Consider the following 17595-nt stretch of genomic DNA (forward strand, 5'->3'; position numbering starts at 1 on the left):
TGATTTGAGTCGATATGATTATGATACGAGATGATATTGAATTGATTCTATGCCGAGGTCGGAGGGTGACCTTATTTTCGAATTCGGAAAGATTTCGATAGATGGATATCCATGTTAAGATCGGATACGAATCTTGATGGCAACGACGATATATGAATCAATTCTTAATCGAGATATGCGTTATTTACTCTATTGTTGAGTCGTTTACAATTAGAGTTGATATGAATTTATTTAACACATTTATATGTCGATTATACTGGAAATGTTTTCTCACCGGAGTTTATACGGCTGTTGCTTTGTTTTGTATGTGTGCATTGCAACAGATGGGGCAGGAGCTAGTCTGAGATGACGTTGATAGCTCGGGAGCGAGACTTAGCATGTGTGGACTTGGGTTTTAAGCAGAAGAATGGTAGTTAGATAGCATTGAATTTGACATGAAACTTGTAATTTAGAAGCTCACTTTGAGACTTGGTGTAGCTTGTAGTTTCATGTTTTTTATGCTATTGGTTTGATGTAATACACGCATGATTTGTTACTTTACACTACATACTTGTTTATGTGCATGAGTTAGAATTGATAAACCAAGATTTGAGTTGATATTGAATTGATTTGGGATTGGATTTTTAGCTTTGACAGCAAAATAATTTCTGCTGTTTTTCTGGGCAGAGAGGTCGCTAGATTGGTTGAATCTTACCGATCTAGCGAGGCCTGATTTTTCCAAAATAGAGAAGCTGAAAAATGTGCCCACTAGATCGGTAAGATCTTACTGATCTAGCCGAGTACTATTCACAAAAAAAAAATTATTTTTGAGTATTCTTTTTATATATGATTAATGAGTATTCTTTTTATATATGATTAATTGTTATTAATCATTAATTGCCCTAAGATGAGCTTAGCAACCCGAGGTCCCCACAACAGGTGGTATCAGAGCGTAAGTTTCTTGAACTGAGATAGAAGTTGAGTGGGGTAGATTGAGTCACATGCATTTATAGTATTTCATGATTATGCATTACTTGATTTGATGATTCGATGATTTGATGAATTGCATGTGAGCATGATCTACTTTCAAAATTAAACTACTTGATTTACTGATTTGTAAATTTTTGAATTTCTCACTGATTTTGTTATAAGATTTCCTTGGGTGATGTAAGCACCCAGAATTGAATAGAACAGTGCTCTTTGGGTGATGTAAGCACCCCAGACTGAACAAAATTGTATGGTCAAATTGAACAGAACTGTATTGCTTAGCTGAATGAAGTACCTCCGATTGAAAAGAACAGTATATCAGCAAATGAATAGATGTTATTGCAGTTAGAAGTTGGTTTGCAGAGCTGAATCAGTTGTGCCAATCTTTTGAATATACAGATGTATGATGCATCAGATTGATTATATACCAACTTCGAGACCTAACAACCAGCTGATGTATTTTGATGAAGAAATGCTGAGAGAGCAGAGGTATATTGATTTGTTGGTAAGTTCTTAGAACAGAGATTTGTTCATGGTTCTTTGCCACAACAGATAAAAATGAAGAGAAACAGAAGATTATGCCAAGAAAACATGAAATTCTCATTTGAAGGTAAGCGTCTTAAGATTCATTGAATTTGGAATGTTAACAAAAGAAGCTCAAGATTGAGTTGTTTATGAAGGCTTGAATTCGAAGATTATGTCTGAATAAATGTTGACTACTGAAACATTTTATGAAAGACATAAACAGGGCTATGAGAACTGAAGCTGAATGATGCCACAGAAGGAATGAAAGTGTAGATATGTCACAATGTGTGAGATACTCACAACTTTAACTACAATTTCTATTCCAGAGCAGATATGAAGAAAACGAAATGAAAGTAGTTCTTTAACTCTAGCGGACCGAGACAGATTTATCTGAGTCTGAGTGCAGAGTATGATAGAAATTATTACACTCATTGTGATGAGAGATATCCTAGCAATCAGTGTAAAGACATTTCAAGCAGATGTGCTAGAATATGTTTGAAGAAAATTAGATTATGAGAAGATTCGAATGAAGAACCGTTCCAGAAATATACAGAGGATCAGAATGAAATTGCACCTGAGAATGAGAATTACAGGTAACAGATTTATTTTGTTTTTAACCTGTATATGTTAATGGTGCAAGAAATATATATGATAGCTGAAAGCTTCTTATATTTCCACCTTTGTATTAGAAAAGAGAATTTGTGAATTGAATTGAAGAATTGAACTACTGCTTCGATGAAATGAAACTGAACATGATTTTGTTCGTACTTGAGATATCTGTTTATGTTGCATGATAGATGATGATGCAATAATCAAGTACAGATTATCAGAAGATTGATGATAAGAAACGATTAGATTAGATCAACAAGAACATAATGTACATATGAATATGATGATATGATATGGGATCTAGAATTAAGATTCTTTGATTTCGGTTCAGTGTATATTGTGTTGATTACAAATATATTTCGAAATAAGTATATTCTATGCACTAGATATGTTCAAGATCTAAACAAGCATTGGTAGATATACCAATGAATAGAGATTGCAGATCTGTTCCAGTAAGAGGTCCACTTTAGTTTAAGTTGTGAACTGGAATTCAATAGCGAATTGATGAATTTATGAATTGAATACTGCTTTTGTGGTTTATAGAATAGATGACGATATGAAAATCAGTTACAGTTGAGTCTTTTCTTTGATTTTGCTGAATCGATTACATCAATTGGACATATGATTCTTGAAATATTTGATTTGAGTGGCTCTCCTTGTTTTGTTCATGGAGCCTGAGTTGATTTACTCATTATGAGTTATGAGATGCAACTGAGTTGTTTTCACTTAGCAGAGTTTGTTATCCAGAAGATTTAATTTTGAATGACCTTGATTGGGAGATTTTCTCAATCTTGATTTATCTATTTTGATTTTGAGAATTATTGATTCCTTTGATGGATATTTCAGCGTATTTGAAATTATTGGCTCGTAACTGATAGAAGAATTAGAATATTATCCAGATTTTGGATTGGTTGTATGATTTTTTAGTATTTTGGAAATCAAAATTAGAAATGAAATATTCATTCGATCAATTGATTTCAGATTTCTGTGTATTCTGGTTTGAGTATTCAAACGAATACATAACCAATCTGAATGATTTTCGATTGGAAAGAAGCCAGAATTTTTAAGAAGATGAAAGAAACACAGAAAGTAAATCAAAGCAGTTAGAATGCAGTAAAGAATTCCAGATTGAGATATGAGTTGAAGCCTCAGATCAGAGTGGATGAATTTTCGTGTGATTGATTATCTGATTGTGCTTGATATTTCCGAAAAGAAATATTAGATTTTTGAAAGAAATGCACAACACAATGAATTCAATATTCATCCAATAATTGTTTTATCAGAAGATAAAGCAAACAGATGTAACAGAATTTGTACGTTTTAGAAGTTAAACGTATAGAAAGAGTTTTTGATGAAGTTGAAAAGCGTTGACTAGATTGGTTCAATGAAAGTTTCAAAACTCCAGAATTGGAAACGAAATTATGATTTGAACGAATATTTTGTGAAACTACCAAGATGAAACGGTATATATGATGTAAACAGGTGGTAGTTATGATCAGATTTCTTGAGGTTATTGAATAAGACGATCTGTCTGTATGATCAAATCACTGATTGTGATCAAAATTGTTGCGAGATGCACAGTAAGCCAAGAATTATTGTTTCATATTGAGACATTAGGTTTACTATTGAGTTATGATTCAGAGTATCTACAACTTTGAGTACTCTTTGATGTAAAAGTACAACATATTATCCTTGAAGGATAGTCAGGGCAGATGAATCGAATTTCAAGAATAAAGTATATCGGCCATGATATAGATTATCAAAAGCTCTGAGTACTTTGGAATCTATGAATACAGCATATTCTGCTCTGATTAATGGATAGTCCGAATTGACTAATCAGATTTTTCAGAATACGTTGTATGAGATGTGAATAACAGCTATCTATTCAGATTTGTTAAGAAGTAATGATATGATGAAATTACAGGAATAATTGAAATCTATTATCATGATAGAGACTTCAGATTTATTTGATCAAATTGTGGCATTGATTGATCGATGTTCTGAGTGTTTGGTTATATGTGATTGCATTATACCATTCTCTGATCGATGAATTATCTGAGTTTATTTTCTAAATTTTGAGAATATTCTCAGAACTTTAATACCTGATTCGGTATTAATTGATTTCATATATTGTGAATTGATGATTATGATTCCTGTAACAGCTATCGAGTCGATATTGAGATAATGATTTGATGATACGATGAGAAAGAAATCATATTTCTTTGTGTTGAATTGATATTGCAGAAGTATCCGATATCAGATCAGATGTGATTTGAGATACACAAAGATTACGAATATGAATCTGTACGAAATGAAAACAGAGAAGAAGAAATAGAGTTAGTAAGTAAATGATAGATATAACTTTTGAAGTTGTTACTGATTTGTCAACAAGAAAGTTATTTTTGAATTAACATCATTCGATTCAGAATAGAGAAAGAGCAGTGGTTGAGATACAGAGTCATAATATGAATATTAGATACTGATCTTGAAACGATGAACATAATGACAGTATAGACTTGATATATCATCTATGAAAAGCATAGAATGATATAAAGAAAGACACAAGTCATCACTGAAGCTGTATTTCACTGACTGAGATGTCAGACAGAATTGATGATTTGATTGAATGATTTATTCTTTCCAATTTGATATGATGGATCTTCATTCCACATATCTAAGACAAGGAAATATCAGTTCGATTGTTTTCTATGTACTTTAAGCAGAGATATTGACGAGATTCTGAGTTAAATCGAATATTTGACAGATCCTTGATTGAGGAAAGAAACAACTCAAAAAGAATTCTTTTCAGTTAATTAAAGTACAAGAAAATAGAAGAAGATTCGAAGAAATAGTCTGATAAGAAATAAAGAGATGAAATACGAAGATCTGAGTTGGATGATTGAAGTGAGAATTACTTCAGATAATTATTCAGTCTATCAGATTGAATAGTTCGATTGAATATGATTTTGAGGACAAAATCATTCCTTAGAGGGGAGGAATTGTAAGGCCCGAAGATTTAAATTATTAATGACGGGATTTGAGAATTAAATTCCATGCAAATATTGATTTGAGAAGTTATGGGAATTATACATTTAATTTTTGAGCCGAAAATATTTAATTTGAGAATTGACGGATTTTGAGAATTAAATTCCGAGAATTCTTAAATTAAAAGATTAAATATTCGATTTGAATATTTATGGAATTTAAGATTAAATTCCAAGTTTTGAGAATTATTATGATTTAATTCGGAAGTGAAAAAGTTTCAAGGGTTAAAGTGCAAAAGGCCGGGATTAATTGATTTAATCCGAATTTATTTAATTTTAATCCGAGTATATTTAATTTGAAAATATTTAGAGTTTTGATTTAAATTCTAATATTCTTAAATTATTTAGGATTGAAATTGAATTAAAAAGAAGGTCGAGGACTGAATTACAATTAATAAAGACTTGAGGGACTAAATTGCAATTTATGCAATACATATCTGATTTTAATGAGATTATCAGCATGTCAACGTGTACAAGGCATAAGGAATTCAGAATTTTGAGCAGAGAAGCCGAAGCCTTTTCTTTTCTTTGAAATTCTGAGTTTCAAAACCCCGTAACTTTTGATCCGATCGTTCGATTTCAATTCCGAAAAGTGTTCTGGAATCCTTACGACAAAGGCTTCGATTTGATGTAAGTAGTCTTATGATTTATTAAGGTTTCGAAATGATGATGGAACAGAACTCAGAAATGACATTGAAACTTTGTGTTTTGAATTCGGTATCGAATACGGCTTGACTATTTGATGTTGTATGAACTTGTTATGATTTTCAGCATATATTTCGAGATGTATATCTGCTGAGATGCTGGTTTAGGATGATATGATGCTGATATATTATGGTTAAGATTGTTAGAATTGATTCGATATCGTTTCGGTTACCGATTTTGTACCGTTACGCCGTCGGTTCAAGATTTTTATCAACTTTGAAGTTAGATTGATTAAGCTGGACATTACTTGAGTTGTGAGTGATAATCATAACTTGGAAATACTTCATTTTAGATTAGTGTTGAAGGTTATCAAGTTGAGAATTCAGAATTCATTTCGTAAAGATTTGAAGTGATTTTGATCTTGAGAAATGAATGAAAATTGAATGACATTTGATGTAGTGCTTGAGCTGAACCTGAAGTATATTGTTTGCTGATATTTGGAGCTTATGATCACTTTAATTTCAGATGTCTAGTGAAGTGTGATGACTAGAGAATTCAACCTTGAACCGAGAATGATTTGCTCAAGTTGAAGTTGTTTCTATCTTGAAGATGGAATGAGGAATTTGAGCAGAGGTGATGAATGTTTCTTGATGTAGATTGATCAGATGTGAAATATCTACAATGCAATGAAACGAAAGGTATAATGACGACATCGTGAGTCAGGGAGTTTGAAACTCAGGATCGATTATTCTTGAGTTGTCCCGCAAAAACCACATACTTGTTTATGTTTCGATTTGATTTTGATGTTGTTGATCCATCCCAGGTAGTGGATCTTTGATTTGAGTCGATATGATTATGAGACGAGATGATATTGAATTTATTCTATGCCGATGTCGGAGGGTGACCTTATTTTCGAATCCGGAAAGATTTCGATATATGGATATCCATGTTAAGATCGGATACGAATCTTGATGGCAACGACGATATATGAATCAATTCTTAATCGAGATATGCGTTATTTACTCTATTGTTGAGTCGTTTACAATTAGAGTTGATATGAATTTATTTAACGCATTTATATGTCGATTATATTGGGAATGTTTTCTCATCGGAGTTTATCCGGCTGTTGCTTTGTTTTGTATGTGTGCATTGCAACAGATGGGGCAGGAGCTAGTCTGAGATGACGTTGATAGCTCGGGAGCGAGACTTAGCATGTGTGAACTCGGGTTTTAAGCAGAAGAATGGTAGTTAGATAGCATTGAATTTGACATGAAACTTGTAATTTAGAAGCTCACTTTTGAGACTTGGTGTAGCTTGTAGTTTCATGTCTTTTATGCTATTCGTTTGATGTAATACACGCATGATTTGTTACTTGACACTACATACTTGTTTATGTGCATGAGTTAGAATTGATAAACCAAGATTTGAGTTGATATTGAATTGATTTGGGATTGGATTTTTAGCTTTGACAGCAAAATAATTTCTGGTGTTTTTCTAGGCAGAGATTCCGCTAGATCGGTTGAATCTTACCGCTCTAGCGAGGCCTGATTTTTCCAAAACAGAGAAGCTGAAAAATGTACCCGCTAGATCGGTAAGATCTTACCGATCTAGCCGAGCACTATTCACAAAAAAAAAAAATTTGAGTATTCTTTTTATATATGATTAATGAGTATTCTTTTTATATATGATTAATTGTTATTAATCATTAATTGCCCTAAGATGAGATTAGCAACCCGAGGTCCCCACACTTTTATTGTGACATTTTTTAATAAGTGTTGTTACAAGATGTTTATAATGACACTTGTAAAAAATTCTTAATCAAAAAAATAAAATAACTTCTTAAACTATTTGTGATGACACTTTTAATAGATGTCACTTTAACAATGGAGGGAACACATTTATTTTTCCCTCCTAATTATTTTAATAATTTGTTTTTCACAAATTTTAAGATATTTCTAAATCTTTTTAATAATAATAATAATAAATACGATTAATTGAACAAAGTGGAAAAGGAACCCCTCGGCCTGCACTTTTCATTCCACAAAGAACCAGAATCAAAATGTTCCATTCTTCTTGCGATTCCTCATCAATCTTCATACAAAATCAACAGATTCAAGCTTCTTTCAGATTCCGCACTAGAAGCCCGTTCAAAGCGATGTAGAATTGACTATCAATTTTCGGTTTTTCACCCATTTTTCTCTAGATCTCATCGCCATTTTACTCTTGATTATCACTAAGGAATTTGATAAATCGCTCGATTAGGCGGAGGAACGTCGGTGGATTTTCAATCAAAATTGGTAATCGTTTGTTTATTGTTTATTTTCTCATAGATCCGATTCGTATTTTCCATTATTTCTTTGAATTTGTTTTGCTGTGGAACATATTTGGGGTTTTTTTTTAGTTTTAATCAATATTTGGCTTTATTTGGAAGTGTATTTCTTATTCCTTTCCATGTGTCTGTCATGTTTGGAAAGTACTGATATGTATTATGTAGACTTTCTGAAAAGGTATCGAATTTTGTTCATGATTGGTTGGTTAACTAAAACAAAAAAAGGATGTGAGCTGGATTCTTGGCTCCAACAATATTTACGAAGATGTGGATAAAAATTTAAAGTATGGGTACATGAATTAGAGAGGTGTCAAGATTAATGTGTGTAAAATATCCGGTAAGTGTGGCTGAGTGGTCTAAGATCAGGGAAAGTTCATTTCAAACAGAAATAGTGGCACTGAGAGATTTATATGCCCATTGTTCATTGATCACGCATTCAAATTTCAAGCTCAAAGTGGTAAAGCCTTCAAGTAGTTTATTCTAAAGTCCAAGTTTTGTTCTCAAGGCTATGAGTTTTGGTATCTGTTCTGTGTGAATATATGTAATGTTATATGCATCAGAATAAAGTTAGTGCTGCTAATGGATTGAGGATGGTTGTTTCTGCAGCACGCTTCAATTTCACAACGGAATAAATTGTGTAGGGTAGCGTATATTATATAAGTTTGAAGTGTTGATATGATATTTCTATTTCATGTGTAAACTGGAAATTAATTCGGTTTTCAAGTTGCAATTTAGGATTTTTCTAAGTCGAAATGTATATTATATCCAACTTCACACTAGTCGATGCAATATGACAGCATATAATGCATATTTGGATCTTGGAAGTATTGAGAAATTGTGCTTTGATTAAATTGTGAACTAAATTCAAAGGGGGCTGCTTGATATAGCTCTGATTTATGGCTCACCAAATTAGAATTTAACTACTATGTTTCATAAAATGTGATTTAGCTCGTGATATGGAATTTTTAGTAATTGGATTTTTTAGGCGAAGTATTGCTTCACAATTCGAGGACAGAGAGATATTGAGATGTTACTCATGATTTTGTGGTATCTTGGCTGAGGTAAGTAATTTATAATGAAATAAATTGGGCACCTATACTTTATTTTAAATGTTTCATGTTTTCGTAAAACTATGTATTTATTTTGGTTGGAAACCTGGGGTCCTACAGAATAATTTGTGATTATTGTGAAAGATGATGCTGATGTAATTGTGTTTTTCAACCCTGTTTTAGGAATTGTACCAACTTCATATTCTCTCTATTCAAGTCATTCGATCTTATATACCTTCCTTACTAGACATTTTTTCTCTGCTGAATTTTGTTTTTTTTTTTATTTTTGCTATGGATTTGAAGAAAAATAGTTGAATTTTGTATGATCACATTCTCACCTTTAATTTCTTTTATATTTGAACTAGTAATCATGTGAACTAGGATAAAAGTGCATTTCAATATGAAATCATAGGATGTTCAACCATTGGCAAATAAGTAAGCATAAACAGTTGTCTTGGTTATCGATGATGAAGGTATTGAATCTTTGATTTTAGAGCTCTTTAAAGGAGTTGCAGATAGGAAAGTTTTTTTGTTTATGTGATCTACAATATTGTGTCCTGCTTTGAATAACAATTTTACCAAATTCATATAAAAAAAGCTATAATTTGAACCATATTTCTAGGCTTCAATAAGGAGAAGTTCTTTTTATCTCATATGATACTTCTACCAAAATTGCAAACTGAAGCACCAAACATGACATCTGGTTGATTTAATAAGTATGTGCGTTTATGTTTAAAATATATTAGTGTATTATTATCACATTGAATAATATTAAACAATGATAGTATGATATCATATTTTGGTTGTTTGGGTAGTGTAGTACTAAAATTTTTACTTTGTATGAGTGACGTTAGTTTTTGTATTTTTTTATTATTCATTTTTACTTTTTTTAAAAACTTTATGTGGTAATGACTTTTATTCATGATTCCAGAGTGATAGATCTTTGAGGATTTATAATTGGTAACACTAAAAAAATGGAGAAAATCACTGGTAAAGTTTCTCGATTACTAGAATTTTTTTTAAAATTTTTATGTTTCGATAATCTGGTATAGATCTCACATTTCAATATCTATTATGAATTTATAAAGTTATCAATTTTTATGTTGTCAGTTGTCACTTGAGTTTGTGATTCTGTGAACATTGCTCATGACTTATTGTGAATTTCCTTTGGTACCTTTTGTTGTTATGTTTGATGCATGATTCAAGATATTCACATTTCGCCTGTTGTATTGAAACTTTTAATGTACAGCTATCTCTTTTGATAGTATCCTATGTTTGCATGTGCTGGGCATACCTATTCAAGTAAAAAAAATAGAATATAATTGCTAGTTTATTTTATCTTTTAGGTTGGAAACTCGATATGATCAAAAGTTCACGAGGCCAAATGAATTCATCGTAGCATTTGTCGAGATGATGAAGGATCTCTGAAGAACAATGTTGCCATCCCTTGTTCGTTGTTATTATTAATTCATTTGATTTTAGTGTACTTCGGCTTATTTGATATGTTATGAGAAGCTGGTAGCTTCTTGATATATTAAGAGAAGGTTTGTATGAATTCTATGTACCTAAACATTGGTTGTTAATAAATTGTTATTTCGATTGAGTACTTCGATATGTGGAAATAATTTATAATTTTTAGAATTTTGAGTTGCTTTTAATATTGAATTTGTGATTTTTTAAAAATATTAAAATATGATATTTATATAATAATTTATAAATGGGCTAAAAAATTGTAATGCATTTATGTATATGAAAGATGACATTTATGAATGTCATTTTAAATCTTATAGTGTTATATATAAGAAAAGATGACATTTAAGCATGTCATTATAAATCCTTTTAGTGTATTTATATATATGAAAAGCTGACATTTATAAATGTCATTAAAAACTTTATGGCGACACGTTTTTTGTCATTATAACAATTATTCACGACATTAGTGGTGTGACTATTTTTATGTTATAGTGACACTAGAAAATGTCACAAAACTTTAGACGACATCACAATAGAAGGCACTTTAACTTAATGTCACTATATCTAAAGTGTCATGATAAGTAATATACGATGACACTTTTAAATGTCATTAAATGCATATATTCTAGTAGTGAGAAAGACAAGTTTTAAATATTTTTGAAACCACCAATCGAGAATATAAGTATTTTGATATGAAAAAGATGTCTGCCAATGTGTAAGTTATGTATATTGAATTTATTCTATGATTTTTTTATGAGCATGATGTAGAACTGTGAAACATGAATCGTTCTTGATGTTTATGGGAAAGATTTTGATGAGAAAATGATTCCAAGATGTTTAAATCTCAGATTTTTGGTGTGAGTATGATGTACGTGTTTTTAGTTTAAAGTTTTGAAGTTGTGGTGTTTTTGATCAAATCCTTTCAAGCTTTAAAGATTCTTCATGTGAAAAATCAATGTTTCAGTGATAAAAATGTTTCGTCTAAAGATTTTTAAGATTTGATGAAAAAGTTGTGCGAATATGAAAATTTTGGTGTGCGTATTTTCAATGAAAATTTAGATGTAAATATTTTGAAGATGGTTGTTTTCGGATGAATCTTTACTATGATTTTGAAGTTTCTCTTGTTTTTTATCATAAATTTTAAGGAGTGAGTGAGTAGCCTTGAAAAGGTACCAAAAAAGACCGAAAAAGGCGAATAAAATCGAGAGTCGTGCCCTGCGCGCGGCCGCCGACGCACAACAGTGCAGGGGTGCTGCTTTTGTAGCGCCCGCGCACTGGGGGCAGCGCTAGGGCGCCAGCTTTTAGGTGCCCTAGTTCCTACACTAGAGCAGGGTGGCGCCCTTGCACGGTTCGAGCTGCCCAGTAGTATTTTTTTTCCGCTGTTTTTGAATCCTAAATTCATGTTCATGATATTTTAAGGTGTTTTAAATATTTTTAAGAGTTTCAATGCAAAAATTTTTAAGTTTTAATGTCAAGAACGGAAAGAACAACTCACGTGAATCGGTTTAGTTATGTAATGCATTATATGCTAGTATGTTCCCACGAAAGTTATGTTCATTATGAAAGCATGAAATTTTATGAACTTAAAGATGATGTACTTTTTTTTATTTAAATAGCACGCATGATTTTCAAGCATGAAAGAATTTTAAGAGCATGACATGTTAAGTTTCAAGTTATTTTTAGTTTCATGAAGACATGATGATTTTAAGATATTTTTAATTATGTTTCATGAAAGACAAGAAGCCTTATGATGCAAATGTTTTATGATGAGTATGATGATGTTATGAGAAACTTTATAAATAAAATGCTTATGACGATGAAGTTATGAAAAGTATGATGATGTTTCAACGATGCATGAAAATATTTTGATATTGTATGTGTTCTTGTGGTATAAGTACGGGATTGGTACTCTGAGATGAGCTTCGGAGGGGCTTTTCTAAAGAATGAAGATGCGCATATTGGTCAAGGTCAGTATGGACGGTATTCGGTGCGCATATTGGCCAAGACCAGTATGGACGGCAAAGAGATGGTGCGCATATTAGCCAAGGCAAGTATGGATTGTATTCGGTGCGCATATTCGCCAAGGCTAGTATGGACGGTACAGAGATGGTACGCCTTTAGCTAAGGCCAGTATGGATGGTATTCGGTGAGCATATCAGCCAAGGCTAGTAGAGATGGTACATCTATATGTTCGTTGTACAACGACCGTGATCACGGGAACCCCATGTGCTTATAGGATACGATATGATATGTTTACCACAATTACATGTATCTCATCACCCTAAACAACAAGTTTTTACGATATGTTTATGTTATGTCTTTGCAATAATTTTTATGTTTCATATACGATATATGTATGTATATTCTTGTTGAGTTATTAGATTCACTATGCTTGATTGGTGCAGTTAGATTTGAGATGTAAATGAATTAAAAGCTTTGGTGGAAAGGCTGAAGATCCAAGAGGCGAAGACATTGCATGGCACGACAGTTTCGAAGCTCTGACATTTTAAAGCAAGAAGTTTTCATATGTTTATTATTATTTCATTATTAAAATATTTGATGCACGACTGTTAAGAGTCAGTGTTAAAGAAAAGTTTAGATTTTAGTATTTTCAATGACGGTCTCGTGACGACGAGTTTTATTGATTTTAAGTTTTTATCCTTTATGTTGTTTATTTTATTATGATAGTTTATGCATGGTTTCACGAATGTTTTAAAAGGTATTTTCCGCACTAAGTTTATTTTATCGAAACTCCCGTTTCGTTACTTTCCTAAGATTTTAATTGTTGGTTCAGGTTTTCTTTATAAGTTGTAGTTTTGACGTGCTTGTATAGGAACCGATTGTTGATTGTAGGGTTGCATCCTTTTGTTCAAATATTTTTATGCACGTTAGAGTCATTAGATTTTAATTTCAATCTCGAGTCATTGAATTTGCGAACGCGATTCATGCCCTGAAATTTTATATTTGAAAATTTTCCCACACTTTTCCGCATCTATATTCTTGTAAATATTTAAAAATATGGGACGTCACAAACTATCTTCATGAGAACAGAACTTGTCCACGAGTGAAACTGGAGACATGACGGCTGGACAAGCTTACAAGACTGGAAAGTTGCCCAAGTTAAAGATATGACGACTGGACAAAGGCAACTGAACTTAGCCAACTAGTCCCCAAGCTCAACTAGATACTACCACGACTAGACTAGTCAAGTTAAACTGGATTCAGTTGAGCAGAGCAAAACTGAATCAGTTGATCATAAGCCAATTGAACTATCTCAACTGAACCAGTCATGGAAACTGACATAAGTACAATAAGTTGATCAACTTCTCAGAGACCATCACTTAAAGTCAATAACTTTTGATATAAGGTTTCCCGTAAAAATATCAGAAGAGAAGAATTCTCTGAACATCCAGAATTTGTTTTTGTGTTCTTTACTCATTAGTCAAGCACACACTCACTTACTCACATATTTATTCAATTTGTTAGTTGACCTTCTCGCACATATATTTGTTGGTCCATAAACATCGACACGTGAGAAAGACAAGAGTACAGTTACTAACCACAATTGAACTCAGCTGAGTTGGAAACTCATTCAGTCAAGGAGACTCCATCCCACCAGTCGAACGATCCCAACAGAGTGAACAAAATAGGGCTCGCGTTTAATATTGTGCAAAGTGCAACCTCCAGAATACTTGGTAACATATTCTAATACAAGGTTTTGTACTGATGGTCTTAATAAAAATTAGAATATAATTAATCTTTTACCCAAAGACAATAGTAAGTTTGCCAAATTCCTAACTTACACAACTTTTCCAACCCAAGTGCAGAAATCAGGCACTTGCGATGTTATCAAAACTTCTTCGCAATCTAGGTTATCTCTTATTTATCTCTGTCTAGTTTATCGTGTCAATTATCTAAAGGATTGAAAGATAAACTCGAGGACTCTGGCGAACGCAATCTTGCCAGATCCAAGAAACTGCACGTCTCAGCTACTACTGTTGAACACTTCTAGGTCAATCAGTGTCTCAATATTGATAGATCTCATTGAAATGATTATACCTATTCAGCCATATTATAACTCTGAATTTCATAAAAGAATCGGCATAGAATCTCTTAATACTGTGCATATTCAATCATGCCCTGAATAACCGACATGCCTTAGATAGTTTCCTTAACAAATTCCTCTAGTTAGTCTCAAAAGACTCAATTGGAAAATCTCTGTAAATATCTAGAGTATTGTCAAACGATTGAAATTTATGGAACACCTAGGGTCTATTCCTTCTAAAAAAACTTACCCGGAGTACCTGAATCTTTACTCTTATCCTATCTTAATTAGATCTCAACAATCACTTAATACCTAAGTGTACTCTCGAGCTAATCAACACATCACTTAATTGTTTCTTGGTTCAACTATCTGCAGTCAATAAAAAATTACCTAGAACCATATTTCTATTTACCAATAAGCACTAGAATTTCCCAAAGGCGAAACATTAGATCTTACCCCGCTGCTCTTGTTTCCTTATTTTTGATAGTATCAGACAGTAGAGTACTCAGTAATTAGGATATATCCCCCAAAAAAGTGGAATCTCAATTTCTCCTTTTCGATCAATAGAAAGCCCCGCAATCTCATCTGGAACAACTATGAAGACCTTCGGACAACTGAAATATCATGAGTTTCAACACTCTGTGATAAATGTATTGGTGGTCTCCCAACGGTAATCTTCCTTCGCCAATTTCTAAAACATGACAGGCTTCCAAAACAATTACAATCGTCATCGGAATTCACTTTCCCTTAGTAAAGAACTACTTGTCGTCACCTACCGGACGAAATTGTATTATCTATTGATATCAATCCACAGTGGCTCTGCACATAGCCTTAAAAGATCAATCACGTGTAAACAACAATTTCTGGTTTCTGATTTCTACCGGAACCTCACATTACTGATTTGTATAAACTGGATTTAGAGTTTCACTCCAATCAAATCTCAAAATTGTGGTTCATCAAGGAATTATCTTATCCCAAGAAAACTGCAATCAAAGAAATCTCACACCCAAAGATTTCATATCGATATCTTTAACGGCGTCAGACGATTGCTAAAAATAACCATTGGCACAAAACCAGTACCAACTAAATCTCACCACTAGAGAAAACTCTACAATCTCAACAAGAAATCCATTAACCACTAGATGCTATAGGATATCTAAACCTTTTGTGACTGTGTAGTCCAACTAGACCGAGGTAGCCTCCCATGTATAATCTCCATATGATCGTGCTCCCTTTAAATTCAAATAAAAAATACCATCGCCTCCAACAAACGAATACAACACAGTCCACCGCACTCAATATCCTTCAACACTGTGACTATGATATTTTTAATGATCACCTCTGGAAACAAACATCAAGACCAGATACTAAATTTCTAAAACATGTCCTGATAATTTGATAAATACTTAGCATTTAATGCAATCAATCCCCATTGAAAGATGTGCAATAAAACTGTTAAATAATATACCTAATGTCTGAAATCAATACTATAAATTTTCCAAATACTTAATACAAGAAAAACACGTTATGTTACATCAAGTTGATTCTTACAAAACCTAATACTTACAATCCGAATTCTAATACATGCGAAAACCTTACATCCCGTCTATAAAAAAAGGATATTGTTGAATCTCTAAGTTTTGGTGATAACAAAAAATAAATCATTGTTGTAGATCTGGCTGCCTTTCATGTAAAAACAGGTTGTCAACCGCTCGCCCTTGGGTCTACTCATCTGGTCACAAGAAGTCTCTCGACCGGTCAACATAACAAGATCTACTCGCCTGATCCAGACAGCTCCTCGACCGTTTAATCTTATAAGCATATATATCACAATGGTCCTTAGGGGAGTCTTCTAATCCAAGATACAACATTCCCAGAGTTTTCTACTGCTTTCAAAAACTTACTTTGCACAGCCAACAAGAAATCAAGAAAATCGAAATGTTTTTCCGAAATATTCACTGTTAAGTCTGCACTTAGAGAGTGTCTGCAACCGTTGCCTTCTTGATTGGAAAAGAATCAAATCCCACATTTATTAAAGCTTACTACACATTAAGGATGGACAACATGCATAGTACATTTGCATTAATGATCTTCAGATGAACATTATGACTCTTCAAGCAAAGGACACTATAAATAGAGATTGCTTGAAGAGAGAAGTAACATGAAGCCTGATCATGACTGTAGATTTTTTATAAAGAGTATTTTTCGACTTCTTTTAACTATTTATTTATTTTGAATTTGTACACATATTAAAATCGTTATATTTCGATGAATATATTTTCTTCTGAATTATTTTTCTGTGCATATTAAGTTCTGAAATATAAAAAAATCGCAAATCTTTTGTTTTGTTTTGATTGTTGAGAAAGAATATCTAAATATTCTTTTAAACGCTATAAATTTAAATTTTTTTTTATTTTTGTAAGAGATTTATTTATCTAATAACTAAAAATCTGACACATGCTATACTTGTATTCTATGAAAAAAATAAAAGAGAAAATTTTTAAATGTTAAATAAATTTTTTAATTTTTAAAAAATTGAAATAGAAACATAGAAAAATAAAATATAAGAAATACTAATAAAATATATACCACGTAACAATTTGATAAGATGTGGTACACAAATGGAACATAAAAAACATGAAAAATGTTATAAAAGATTATTTTATCAAATTATAATTTACTCACAATAATGCAATTATTTCAAATAACCATCATATTAAAAAAAATTAATTTTTGTTTGATCATGAAAAAAAAACTAATTTAATTTTTTTTAAAAGATATATAGATAGATAGACAAAACAAGCACCCTATTACAAAGAAAAATTAAATTTTGTTTGATCACGATAAAATGTTCTTTAATTTTTTTAAATTACATCGTATTTCTATCTATATTTTAAAATTTTTAGATCA

At 32.1% G+C, this 17595-nt stretch overlaps 1 long non-coding RNA gene across 2 annotated transcripts; it reads left to right on the forward strand.

Moving 5' to 3' along the window:
- The first annotated feature begins 7811 nt into the window (after nucleotides 1-7811).
- On the forward strand, nucleotides 7812-10766 carry LOC140891005 (uncharacterized). Of its 2 annotated transcripts, XR_012152396.1 has the most exons (4): nucleotides 7812-8086; nucleotides 9104-9179; nucleotides 10099-10157; nucleotides 10514-10766. It is a non-coding gene; the product is annotated as an uncharacterized lncRNA (long non-coding RNA). The 2 variants fall into 2 exon arrangements; XR_012152395.1 differs by lacking the exon at nucleotides 10099-10157.
- Nucleotides 10767-17595: the final 6829 nt, after the last annotated feature.

The sequence above is a fragment of the Henckelia pumila genome, chromosome 3 (assembly GCF_033568475.1).
Source record: "Henckelia pumila isolate YLH828 chromosome 3, ASM3356847v2, whole genome shotgun sequence".
Classification (NCBI taxonomy): Eukaryota; Viridiplantae; Streptophyta; class Magnoliopsida; order Lamiales; family Gesneriaceae; genus Henckelia; species Henckelia pumila.